The sequence below is a fragment of the Ursus arctos genome, unplaced genomic scaffold (genome assembly GCF_023065955.2).
Source record: "Ursus arctos isolate Adak ecotype North America unplaced genomic scaffold, UrsArc2.0 scaffold_16, whole genome shotgun sequence".
In the NCBI taxonomy this organism is placed as follows: Eukaryota; Metazoa; Chordata; class Mammalia; order Carnivora; family Ursidae; genus Ursus; species Ursus arctos.
The window spans coordinates 49,369,635-49,382,895 of record NW_026622830.1 but is presented as its reverse complement, the minus strand read 5'-3'; the positions used below and the strand labels follow the sequence as shown (position 1 = coordinate 49,382,895).

Genomic DNA, 13,261 nt, shown 5'->3' with positions numbered 1-13,261 from the left:
GCGAGTCACACTGTAAGCTGTTCGCAGACATCCCCCCACGTGGGCGGGCTGTCCAGCGGCACACACCACTCACACTGGGACCCACACAGCGCCCCTGCGGCGGCACGGTGACAACTGCAGCAGGACAGCCACCTGGCGGACAGCAGCTGGAAAGGTCGCCAGTTGTAAGAAGCATCCCAGCAGGGGCCAAACCCTCAAAACCAGTCAGCGCACAGATTCCCACAGCAAAACACAGGGACAGTCAGACGAGAACAAACGCAAGGCAGAACAGCCTACTCCTTCTGTTCCCAAACACAACGGTCACGGAGGCCGTTAGTGCATATTGACTACGTGATGACCATTCAGAGGACAAGGTTACCAGAGACAGTGAAGCCAGCCCCCAGCCCCCAGAGCAGCGCACGGGATAAGCAAACATAAAGCAGCTCAGGAAGGGCCTCTTACACTGCATCTTACTGTATCAGATTCCATTATAACCACACACGGCAATATCCTCTGATCGCAAAATAATGAAGACCTCATCATTTAAATGAATGGCCTTCTTATTGTCTATAGTCAGATTTTGATTTTTAAATGAAAAGTAAATACACAACTTTCCACTCTAATCCCCCTCCCTGCCCACTGTTGTGGCTTTGCTAAGAAGGGTTTATTAGGAAAAAATGCTGAACAACTGCTCTGCAGGGCATCGCAAAGCACCACATACTAATAACAAGCGACCCTCTTACATACTGTGAAGAGACCTGACTCGCAACTACAATGAAGCCTTACGTTTGGTGAAGCTAACTTGTATTATTTTCTGTGTACATTCTTAGGTCTAGCGGTTTGAAATATAATCATACCCTACAATTACAGCTGATTAAAGACAGAGCTGAAGACTGTATAATTAAGTTTGTCATGAATCAAAGAAAACATTTATTAATTTTTAAAGCTAGTAAAACTATTTTTCTCCACAGCTACAAGAGCCTGAACAACATGGAAGGAATCTTAAAATAATTTAACTGATAAAACATCTTTTATTTATGCTAATTACGTGACATCCATACTACATAACCATGTTATACAAAAACAAACCACATTATAAAGCCTTCAGGTCGTGAATAAGAATGTAAAAATCAACCAAAGACTCCAAGATCCTCTGTTTTCACAAAGTGTCTGTGCTACAATCTATTTCATTTAAACTTTCAGGATACCTAATCCAGAAAAATTAAATTTAATCCACTGGAAAGAAAAAGGGAGCTCAAGCGTGGGTATAAATGTGTGTGCCTGTGTGTGTGTGTAATACCTACGTGTGTATATACATAAGTCATCCACCTTTTTTTGGGTTTGGCTTATTGAGGTAAAATTTACATACAGTAAAACACTGTTCGCTGGGTTCTGACTGACACAGTCAGTGTATGACCACCATCACAGGGCAGACATGGCCTACTTCCATCACCCACGAAGCACCCTCACGCCCTCCTGTACTCAGTCCTCTCCTCCCCTAGCCTCAGCCCCCGGCAACCACTGATCCAATCTGTTCCCATAGTTTTGCCTTTATCCGAATGTTATCAGGGGGGAACCACAGTTGTACAGAGCTCTGTGTTTGCCCGTAACAGAACGCTCTGGACGCGCTCCTGTTTTGCTGAGGATGTCAGCAGTCAGTACCTCTGTGTTGCTGTACAAGGACTGCCCCACCGCACAGGTGCACCGCAACCTGTTCACGCATTTCCCACCTGACGGACCTCCGAGTTGTTCTCCATCTTCGGTAAATAGGAATAAAGCTGCTATAAGCAATCATATGCAGGCCTTTGTGTAGAGATAAATTTGCATGTCTCTTGGGTAAAGGCCTTCATGTAGGACTGCTGGATCGTATGAGAAGTATATATTCAAGTTTATAAGAAACTGCCACACTACTTTTTCAAAGTGGTTATAACCCTTTGCATCCCCACCAGCAAAGCACGTTGTAGTTCTAGCTGTCCCACAGCCCTGCACCTGGGCACTGTCCCCTTCTGCTGCTTTGTTTTGTGGGAATGGGAGGCATTCTCACAGGACTGCAGCGCTACCCACTGCGGCTGTCACGGGCACTTCCCTAATGAGGGATGATGGGGAGAGTCTTTTTGTGTGCATGTTGTTATCTACAGGAAATGGATGAAGTATCTACTCAAAGCTTCTCACCATTTTTCCAGTTGAATTTTTTGCTGAGACACCTATCCTTTTAATAGACAGTTTATCAAAGAAGAAATGATGGAAAGTTTGTCTATTTTGTTAAAGCACTTAGAATTCATGAGCAGGAGACACAAATCTAACATGTTTCCTTGCCATCGCCACTCCCAACGCCCCACTTGCCCCTCCCCCCTGGCAGATAGCAACGATATGCCAAAGCAGGTAGAAAGAAAGAAACATCCTCTCTCCCCCTTAGTCAGAGTGTAAGAATCACAGGAAAAGCTGCCTGCCTACTACTAGGGTCAGAAACAGACGTATTTTCCCATTTTTACAAGTATGGGATGAATCCATAATCTTTCTTCAGTATGAGCAGAAACACCAATGACGGGGAACCACGTGCAATGGTTGGCAACACTAGTGACAACGCATCCCGACGTGGCGGAAGCACGGCTGGCACGTGACAATACTGAGGGTCTGCAGACCGCTCGGTGGGCGGCAGCCCTCCCCCTCTCTATCACAGGCAGAGCCCGCACACAGGAGCACCACGTGCACTTCAGAGCAAGGGCTAAGCTTTCATGTAAAGGAACAGGAGAGCCTGCCACCACCACGTGGAGCCTCGGGCTGACTGGTATCTGGCTCCGGGCTCTCCTCTGCAGCGTGGGGGCAGTAATCACTACCTTGTTATTATAAACACTACACACAACTCAAAACACACGATGAATGACACACATAAACGGCAGGTATCACAATTCTGACGACTTCCCTCACGTAGAATTCCTGAATCACAAACGTAACTACTATTGGCAAGATAAAGGGTGTCCTGCGCAAAGCCTGGAGCATAAAGCAGAAGCTTCAGGAAGCAGGTAACATTTGGACACGGCGGACCCACTGAACTAAACACAGGCTCCTGACCGTCCATGAGAATAGCCAGGCACCCACATAAAAGGTGCAGCACATTTACGTAAAAGGTGCCCTGGAGTTGGCAGTCCTGAAAGGCACTTACGGACTTTATTTCCTATAATCCTGCCTCAGCATTTCAAACTGCGCGATGCTTCTTTTCAAAAGAAGCCAATCCACTCACTCTTGGTTCTGCACCAACTCGTTCCCGAGTTCGCGACGGGCCTCCCTAACTGAGCCACGGAGACAGGGCTGCGCTTGCCCGCCTCTGCAACACCGCGGCCTCCCTGCACACCATCCTGCGCATCCAGCTAGACACAGAGCAGCCTCTGAAACGTCCTGTGGTCGCTCATCCTGCTCCCGCCTGACGACCGCAGCGGGGGGCTGCACTGGTCACGCCTGCACGATGACTGGCTGGGCCGCCTCAGTGACGGGATAGTCCATAAAGATTTTGCCATGAACGAATACATGGAATCAACAGTTTAAGATGATCTCTTGGATTTAAGTGTCTTGATATATCCTATGCGCAGGTTTTAAGAAAATATTAAAATTTATGACGGGGGCCCCTGGCTGGCTCAGTCAGTAGAGTGTACGACTCCTGACCTCGGGGTTGTAAGTTTGAGCCCCACACTGGGTGTACAGATTACTTAAAAGATAAAATCTTTCAAAAAATAAAAAATTTATGACAGATGTTTAACGATCTGAATGTCACATTTTCCATGGAAATCTATTTAAAGGTCTTAAAGGAAGAGTCAGTAACTAAGTTAACATGTACCACCTAGCGAGGCGCCACAATACAGGCTTTGTAGGTTAACAAAAAGTAACCGATCTCGTCCCGCTCTGCTTTTTCTCACCTTCTCCACCTGGAATTCCTTTCCCCAACTACCACGAGCCCCACTCACCATGCCCGGACCTGCTCCCTCAGGAGGACACCGTCCCCCTCCCTCTGATCTCCCCATCACTGTCTTCCCCATCAGGATTCTCTACCCGGTCTCGCCTGCTCCTGCAGGATCTGCCCTACGCACCTCAACCCTGCTACCATGGGAGAGTAACCTGTCCAGCATGCAAGAAAACAGATGTCCCTGGGGGTGAAGACAGAAGGAATACACATGAGCAGATGGCAAATTTTATTAAGAGGCCTTACTGTCAGGGAGAGTGAGAACTCTTAAGAATATCAAGCAAACAGAAAAAAAAAAAAAAAAGTGGCAACTGTTAAGCTCAAGAAAACAGGAAAACAAAAAGTGGAACTAAAAGGGAATATAATCATGCTACATTCACCAGCTCAATAGTGAGCAACATTAACAAAGTCAAAACAGTTCGCCAAATTATGGCTCTAAACAAAAATTGTGCTACAACTATGTGGGGGAAGATGGGAGTTCAAAATGTAACTTTTTCTAAAAGTGACGCATCGATGGCCCTGCCTCTACATAGATATTGCTGGGAACCGTGGACAGAAATGCTACAAGAAACAGATAAGCAGGATTCCAGGCAGCTCTGGGAGGCGGATGGTGGAGGCAGGACAGGAGCCCGCTGGGTTCTGCATGAACCATTCAACACTGTTTTACTTTTGAACACATGCACCTACCACCCTCTGATAGAAGTGAAATTTCTAAGTAAGAAAAAGAAACAGATTCTCTAACAGAAGCACTTCCAGCAGGACATAAGCGTTTTCCTACAACTTTTCAACCACACTACCCCCTTCCCCCTTCAATAGTGTCTCTCCACCCTCAGGACGCAGGGCAGCTGAGGACAGCGTGCATGGCCTGAGACCTGGCATCAGCCTGCCGGCTCCGTACTCTTGAGAAAGCTACTGTAAGCTCTGAACCTGACCTTTCCCCGCCCGTGACATGAAGACACCACCACGGACCTCAGGGACCCGGCTGCGTTGCTCAGCACCCAGACGGTGAGTAAGTGTGAGGATGACCGTACACCCTGGACCTAAGTCACCCAGATGCAATCTGTCTCACTACCCTCTCCCCCTTCACACCACCGTCCAGGCGGGCTTTCATTCTGACCACGCCCCCACACTGCGCCGAGCACTTGCCAGAGTGTCCTCCAAGTCGCCAAACCCGAAGGCCAAACCTCAGTCCTCATCATGACCTTTCCTGACACTTCAGAGAGTTGATCACATCCTCCTCCTGGACACTTCTTCCCTTCTTCCCATGGTGCCAGTGCTTGTGGTCTTCTTCACACCTGCTCTGTGCCAAACACTGCTCATGTTCGTCCTTGAGCACTCGATGGCAGAGTGACCCGAGGCTCAGGCTTGCTTGTCTTCTCTGTGCTCACTCCCTCGGTGACCACAGACCGTCACTGCGTTTTCATGGCCACTTCCAGCTCAGACTTCTCTTCCAAGCTCCAAATGCCTATTTACAACTGCCTACATGACATCTCTACTTGGATCCCTAACAGAATCACAAACTTAAAATGCCTACAGTGAGCTCCCCATCTGCCCCTCTAAACCAAGTTCCACCCACAGCCTTCCCCCCATCTAGTTGCCCAGGCCAAGAGCCTTCTAGTCAACTCAACTCCTCCCTTTGTCCTCACACCCCTTATCCAATCTGTCAGCAAATCCTACTGCTTCTACCTTTGAAATACATCCAAGGCCCAACTGCTTCTCACCACCTCCAGTTTTCCTGCTCCAATCCCAGCCTCCGCTGCTGCTCACCTGGTTCCCTGAACAGCGTGCCGATAACCTCCTGGTTGTCCTCTACTCTCCCCCACCCTCCAACCCCCACCACCAGTGTCTATTCCCAACACACTAGCCTTTCAAACCTCAGCCGAATCTCAGGGCTCAACACTGAGGGAGGGACAGCTGCCCTCCGGAGCCGAAAGCCAGCACCGCCTTACCCTAGCAACTCTTTGTTTCGACAAACAGCCCCAGAACCTCACAGTTCAATCTATGTCAATTGTTCTTAGCTGCCCTGACGCTAAATAACCTATCTTTATTCATCAAATGGGGGGGTTTCAGATGGGTCTCCGGGCAACCTTCCTTTCTGTCTACTGCCTCCCCACACCCCATTAACCCTGAAAATAATCTCCATACATATCCCAGCAATTCAACTCCTCCAAAACGTTACTTTGCTTTCCTAGAATTCTGATTGTAAAACACCTCCATCCCAAGTTCTGCCTTAAGAATGCAACACCCCAAAACAAATCAAGAACCAAGAACCTGATCCATCCTGCAGGGGCTCAAGTGGACCAGGGCCCTCAGGTACATCAAGGGCCCCGGATCTCAGAGGAACACCATTAAGTCGATGCTGTACAAAGCCAGGCTTACTCGTGTGGCCTCACCAGTTGTCCAGAATTGGGGGAAACAATTATAGAAACACTGGTTATAAGGTATTTTTCCTGGGTTTACATATTTTCAAACAGGGGTGGAGGGGAGGGGAGGGCCAAACTAGAAGCAGCAGATTATATCCCGGTGCTCAAAGTTCCAGTGAGCCAAGAACGGGGCTCTCAGTTCCCTGTCAGGCCTTCGTTCCGCTGCACATCACATTAAGAAGAAAAATTTTGTGTAATTTCTGCTAAATATGAAACTGTCTTGGGCTCTACATGACGAACGATTTTTAATAGCTAATGCTGATGAAAAGTTATACTTGATATTCTCCCTCTTGTTTGGATCCACTAAGAAAAGAGAACTTATTTTGTGGCAAGCATTAAACACTACTTCATCCAGCCTTTAGTGAAAACTACCCATGGGTCAAGCAGAAAACATGCAGAAACGAAATAACAAAATCTTTGCCCTTAAAGATGCAGAAACAGACTTGTACCCAATAAATATAGCCCACTGTTACAGGAAGAAACATCGAAATGTGCAGGGAGGCTGGGGAGGAGACAAGGGATGTAAACAGCTGGGCATGGCCTTCTCCAAAAGACAGCAGAGTCACACCTGGCACAGCACACAGAACAGGTGCCTCTCATAGCCAAGAAAGGGTAGAAGGAATCAGAGAAAAGGAGCAAGACTTCCAGGCCTTACTTGGAAACTGAAACTTCGTGACACAATTTTCCTTCCCTTCCCTAATACCTAATCCTGGCAGAAACAAAAGTGGGTTTGGGGGAGAAAAGAGAACAAAGGAGGAAAGTGAACTGACCCCCAGAAGGAAATGGAAAAACAATCCAGGGTCCTGCCCCTTGGACACCTAAGACAAACACAATGCCAAAGTCAAATTCAACGTAATTATAAATGATTCTGAATTCTGAATCCATGAAGTCTAAGTTTATGGGGCTTTTACACCAAAGCAATGTATTGCGAAAATCTTACCAATGCTAATACCACAAGACAGATTGATGAATCTTCTATCAACGATCTGTCCTCGATTTACCACTAGGCCTACCAGAAAGAGCAGTCTTTGGAAATAAGACAAACTGGAATAGAATCTCAATTCTATAACCTCCCAACTGTGGAGTGCAGCACAAGTGCCAAGGTTACAAATTAACAAATCACAAATAACCCAATCTCTGGGGCTTAGTTTTCCTCTCATTAAAGTGGGGGAACTGCCACCAAATAGCAATTGCTAACATTTGTGAATGCTGAGCACATTTCACATTTCTTATGGCATCTTCACCACAACCCTGGGAGAGCACCCTTTGTCAGAGGAAAGGGCTAGGTTTAAGTAGTCAGTGAAGAGTTCGCATGGAGAGAAAACTAGGTTTCGGTAGTTAGTGAAGTTAGTAAGTAAGCAGCCAAGCCAACATCTGAATCCAGAGCCCATAAGAATAAAACACAAGTAAAAAGCACAGGCTCCAAAGCCATACTGAGTCTGAATCCCAGCTTTGCTTTTTACTAACTTAGTAACCTTTAACCTCTGTTTCAGTTATGCAAATGTGAAACAGGGGCAAAGGGTAGCCTCATTCAGGGGATTACTGCCAGAGACTCACCTAGGAGCTGGATGGCCCAGTGCTGACCCTGTTGGGCCACTCTTCTAGGGCACATGCTGCTACTGTCACAACTATCAGGGACAGGACTGTCATCCTGCCTGCCTCTCTCCACACATAAAAGGCACTAAACAACTAATATTTCTTCCCTCACCTACTCTGCAAAATCAACTAGCTTTTATTTGTTTCTAGTATATGTCAAAGAAACCTTAAGACAGATGAAAGAAAAATCAAAACAAAAGGAAAAACCAAAACACAAATGTAGCAAGAGAATTATACTCACAGTTCTGAAGGCCACGGTAACTCTGTGAAGAAATCAAACGTGGGTTTAAAGGAAATGCTCCCGGTTTCTCTTTCCTCTTTCCATAGTCTTCAGAGAACCTGACAAGGAGAGACAACATGCGCATTAAAACCCCCTTCCTTTCACTTCTTGAAGCTCTACTGAACTCACCCCTCAGCCAGTTCCATCACCTCCCACGCAAGCCTACTGGGCAACGCCTGGGATGAGGGGTGAGAAGAGGGCACCACGTCCCTGTCTTCAAACCTATTTCTACTTAAGAAACACACAGGAAGGAGCACCTGGGTGGCTCAGTCGTTAAGCGTGTGCCCTCGGCTCAGGGCGTGATCCCAGAGTCCTGGGATCGAGCCCCACATCAGGCTCCTATGCTGGGAGCCTGCTTTTTCCTCTCCCACTCCCCCTGCCTGTGTTTCCTCTCTCACTGGCTGTCTCTCTCTGTCAAATAAATAAATAAAATCTTAAAAAAAAAAAAAAAAAAAGAAATACATGTGAAGCAACTGGAAACTATTCAAACATATCAAAAATCATAAATTAACAGGGTGTGGTTGGCTAATAAGTGCACGATACAATGACAGAGTATAGACATCTGTTCCACTGCCTTCCATCAAAACTATACTACAGAGATATTTTTTAAAAATGTTCTAAACAGGGGTGCCAGGGTGGCTCAGTCTGTTAAGCATCTGCCTTCAGCTCAGGTCATGATCCCAGGGTCCAGGGATGGAGCCCCAGGTCAGGCTCCCTGCTCAACAGGGAGTCTGCTTCTCCCTCTCCCTCTGCCCCTCCCCGTTTGTGCTCTCTGCTCTCTCCCGTGTGCACACACTCACTCCCTCAAATAAGTAAATAAATAAAATCTTTTTAAAAAATGTTTGAAACAGCACAGGGAGAACTGAAAGGAGAAAAAAGCCAAGATTTTTGAAGTACTGAGGAAATCTTCTAACATGGAAGATTGAGACCCAAACAAAAAAGTAAAAAGAAGAAACCTGGAGGAGACAGAAACTATAACAGACTGAAGTAGAGTAAAGGAGGCAGCAGGCCCAAGAAAGCCAGGTCCTAATTCAGCAGTGGAACACACGGGAACCACTTCCACTTGCACAGCAGTGTCCTAGAAGACCAGAAGTGGCAGCAGCAGTGTAGACAGAACGGGGGTAAAGAAGGCATAGCCTCAAATACAGAGGAGCCGGGGAAGGCCATGGAAGCTGAAACCAGAACCTCAACGCCAGGCACAACGTGACGCCCCCTCACTCTGAAAGAAGATGGGAGGGGGCATTCCCCGGAAAAGTAGAGGCGTCTATGGACTGAAGTCACCCTGCCCAGCTGCACTGAACAGAGCTGGACTTAATGACCGTATATACAGTGAACAGTGAATTCTCCAGCTCTCCTACAACAGACCACACACGCACACCGCTGGCTTCCAGATTCTGAAGTCAGAATTGTGCCGGAAAGAGACTGGAGAATATTTCTGGGGAATCTGATCAGCTCCAAAAGACAGATCTAAAGATACTAACCCTGGGGACCCTCAACACATGGCCCACCCAGAATACCCTGATGTAAAAGTCAAAGGGCCCCACCACGTCAGACAGGAAAAGGAAGGAAACAACCTAAAAGAAACAGAGACTATACAAACTATCAATAATATAGAGGTAAGACAACACTGCAATCAATAAAGAAAAACAGGATGTTCTCCTAGAAAAATAGAAAAAGAGCCCTTGGAAATCTAAAGAACCTTTCTGAAATCAGAAATAATAAACTAAAGAAAAGGTTAAGTCAAACTGAAGTCACCTCTCTGAACAGAGAATAAAAAGACCCCCCCCAAAAAAAAGGCAGAAAAGGAGGAGCAAAGGAAGGAAGAAGAAGAAGAAGAAAAAGGTATTAAGATAATTACAACCTTTGCCCAGGACAGCCAAGTTCCGGATAATAAGACTTCCAGAAAAACAAAATAAGGAAAAGCAAGAGAGAAAACCTCAGCACAGTAATGCCAAAGAGTATTCCCAGAACTGAAAACTCCCAGTTACCAGAATGAAGGGACCCGCTGAATATGCAGCACAGTGGATGAAAACCGACCACACAAGGTACACCATCACGATATTTCAAAAGACTTGGACAAATTGTAAAACTCCTACAAGCTTCTAAAGATGGGAGGGGGGTAAAAGTTTAGTACGAAGGAAAAATGAGAATAGCTTCTGAATTCTAAAACAGTAACATGAAAACAAGAAGGCAATGGAGCAATCTTTGAATTTATGAACAAAAATGAATTCCAATACAGAACTCTATACCCAGCGAAACCATCAATCAAGTTTCAATCATGCATGGTCCCAAAAGGTTTGCCTCCTAAGCATCCTATGTCAGAAAGCCCCTGGAGAAAGTCTTCCACCAAAACACGAGCATCAACAAAAAATGAGCAAGGCATGAGCTTCCATTAGAAGGGATAAGGGAATCCCCAGGACGACGATGAAGGGAGATTCCAGAATGGTGGCTGTGCACCAGGAGAGAGGGAAACAAGTCCAAGCCGGAGCAGTGTTGCTCAAGAGGAAGGCATGCTGAAGGCTGTCTTCAACTTGTCCAAAAACACTGTACTATCTTTTTAAAGTAATTAACGCCACCAAAAGGAAGAAGTCAGTGAAGAAAGACAAAGACAAGAGTTGCCACAAACATAAAATCCAACTCTGGACAAAAGCCAAACGATGAGAACAAAGGAACATCCAGGGACAACACAATAAAAGACCGAAGGAGCAAGCAGCTCAGAAAAGAAGAGAACGGAGATCTCCAGGAAACTGTAAGCCAGAAATCAAATGTGAAGAAGAGATGAGTCTGTATGACCATGAAGAAAAATTACTAAGAGGCTACTGGAAGGTATGGGGAAAATAGGTCTGGGGTAGAGGGGAAATAACAATAGGTATAAAAAGGGTTAAGAATGTGGGGGACTGAAGAAAGATGAGTACCCGTCATAATGCCCTGGGCACACCTCTATCACAGGACTTACCCACTGTACCATCATCACTGACTGACTTCTCTGTCTCCCTCCCTCGGCTGCAAAGACCTTTGGAGAGGATCATTTCTCATCCAGTTATCACCCTGCAGAGTCCAGTACAACGCCTGCTACAAGGGTATACACAAAAGCAAAGGTTTTTTTTTATTTTTTTGCATTTATTTGGTTACTGAGTATCTACTACACATACCTGCTATCCTTCCGGAGAACTAAAATTCAAGGACATATGGGCCTTGCTTGCCTTTAAAGAGTTACAACTTTTTTTCACACCTGAGAAAACAAATATTTCTCCTATATCCTCATTCTCCCCAAAAGATGAAAAGTTCACCAGGGGCTTACAGAACTTTAATAGTCTGGCTATCACTAATGGATATGGAACCCAAGACCTGATGACACTTGCTTGACATTGTACGCATTGCGTAATATGAAAAGAGTGCCGGCTTGGGTATCAGGACACCTGCTTTCTAGTACTTTAGAATTACTCCTTTTGAAGAAGAGAAAATCCCAACATTCTACCTAAGAATCCCAGCGTTGGTCGTCTTAAGTACAGATCCCCAAATCCTTACACCGCCTTCAGCTTGAATGTATTTCAACCAGTTCCCACAATTACTACATTACTATTATCTTAGTCTCACTGCCAAAAACCCAGCTGCAGGCTAACTATGCAAGAATGAGACACTGTTGAAATGACTTAAAAAAAATTTCTTTTTACCCTTAGTGCATTAAGCTAAATCCTCCAATTAAATAAAACCAAGTAACACACACACACACACACACACACACACACACTCACTCCTCCTCCTGAGGAAAGAAAGGAAAGGAGAGAGAAAGAAACAGCAAGTCCTTCTTCCACCTAAGCCAGAAGCAGAGCTGGGGGCTGGGTTGGGAAGAGGTAAACTTGGAGGCACAATGAATCAACGAGGTCTCCAGGGCTTTCGCCCCGAAAACCACAGGGCCACAGCAAGTTGCGCGCCAGCTGCGGGGAAGGAGCCCGCGCGGACCCGGGTGCGAAGCCCGCCCTTCCCTGAGGGCCAGTGAGTCCCCATATAGGGTCAGGGCTATTCCCCCGCCCCCCCTCCAGGTCCCCAAGGATTTCCCTCTTCCTCCTCCTTCCTCTCTCCCCCCTTTTGTTTTTGAGGCAATTGGCCGGCTCCCAAGGAAGCCTGCTGGCCTCCCCAAGCCCCCGGCCTCCCTGTGCGCTCCGGCCTCGAGCCCCTCCGTCTCTCCGAGACCCCCGAATCCACCAACCTCCCCATCTTTCACGAACACCCCCAGGCCTTCTCATGTCCCCCAAACCTCCCCGTTTACCCGAGCCCCCGGCCTCCCCTCGTCCCCAGGCCTGCCAGAGCCCACCGACCTCCCCACAAGTCCGTCCTCCACCCAGCGCCGTTCTCCCAGAACCCGCCCCCTCCTCCCCCTTCCCTGGCCTCTCGTGTCCCCCCCGTCCTCCCGGAGACCCCCCAGTCCGCCCCACATCTCCCGACCCGCCCGCGCCCCGGTCCTCCCCACAGCGGCGTCCTCCCGGGGCCCCTCCCTCGTCCTCCCCACTTCTCCGGCCTCCCCACATCCTCGGCCTCCCGAGCCCCGCGCGGGAGGGGCCCGTCTCCGCCATATCCGCCGCGCGGACCGGCTGGTTGGCCCCGCTAGGCCCTGCCAACCCCCAGCTCCAGGAGCCGGCCCGCCCGCCCGCCCGCGTCCCGGCCCCCTCCCCAGGCCCGCACTCACTCGAACCGCGCGGGGCGCCGGGAGGCGAGGGCAGACCACTCCGAGGCGGCGCCGCGAACCGACAGGCGGTGCTCCCTCCCACGCCTCACGCCGCGGGCGCACAGCGGTCCCTGCGGCGGCGGCGGCGGCGGCGGCGGACTGGCGGCGGAGGCGGCGGCGGCGGCGGGCTGGCGGCGGCGGCGGGCTGGCGGCGGCGGCGGGCTGGCGGCGGCGGCGGCGGGATAGCGCCCTCAGGGCGTGCTGCGTCGGCGCAGGTCGCGCATGCGCGGCGACCGGCTGAGGCGGGCTTCACCGCCACGGCGCGCGCCCGGCCGCGTCCCCGCGCCGAGCTTCCGCCCTCC

At 48.5% G+C, this 13,261-nt stretch overlaps 1 protein-coding gene across 32 annotated transcripts in view; it reads right to left on the bottom strand.

The window, feature by feature from the left end:
* LOC125281389 (ral guanine nucleotide dissociation stimulator-like) overlaps nucleotides 1-13,057 on the bottom strand; it is a 119,766-nt gene extending 106,709 nt beyond the window's left edge. For 30 of the 32 annotated variants that reach the window (XR_008959450.1, XR_008959448.1, XR_008959446.1 and 27 more), the window contains exon 1: nucleotides 8,195-8,292. The gene's annotated coding sequence lies outside the window, so the exon portion shown is untranslated. Of the gene's footprint in view, nucleotides 1-8,194; nucleotides 8,293-11,189; nucleotides 11,306-12,920 lie in introns of those variants that run through there. The other 2 variants (XM_057312761.1, XR_008959454.1) reach the window with 2 other exon arrangements.
* Between the last annotated feature and the right edge of the window lie 204 nt (nucleotides 13,058-13,261).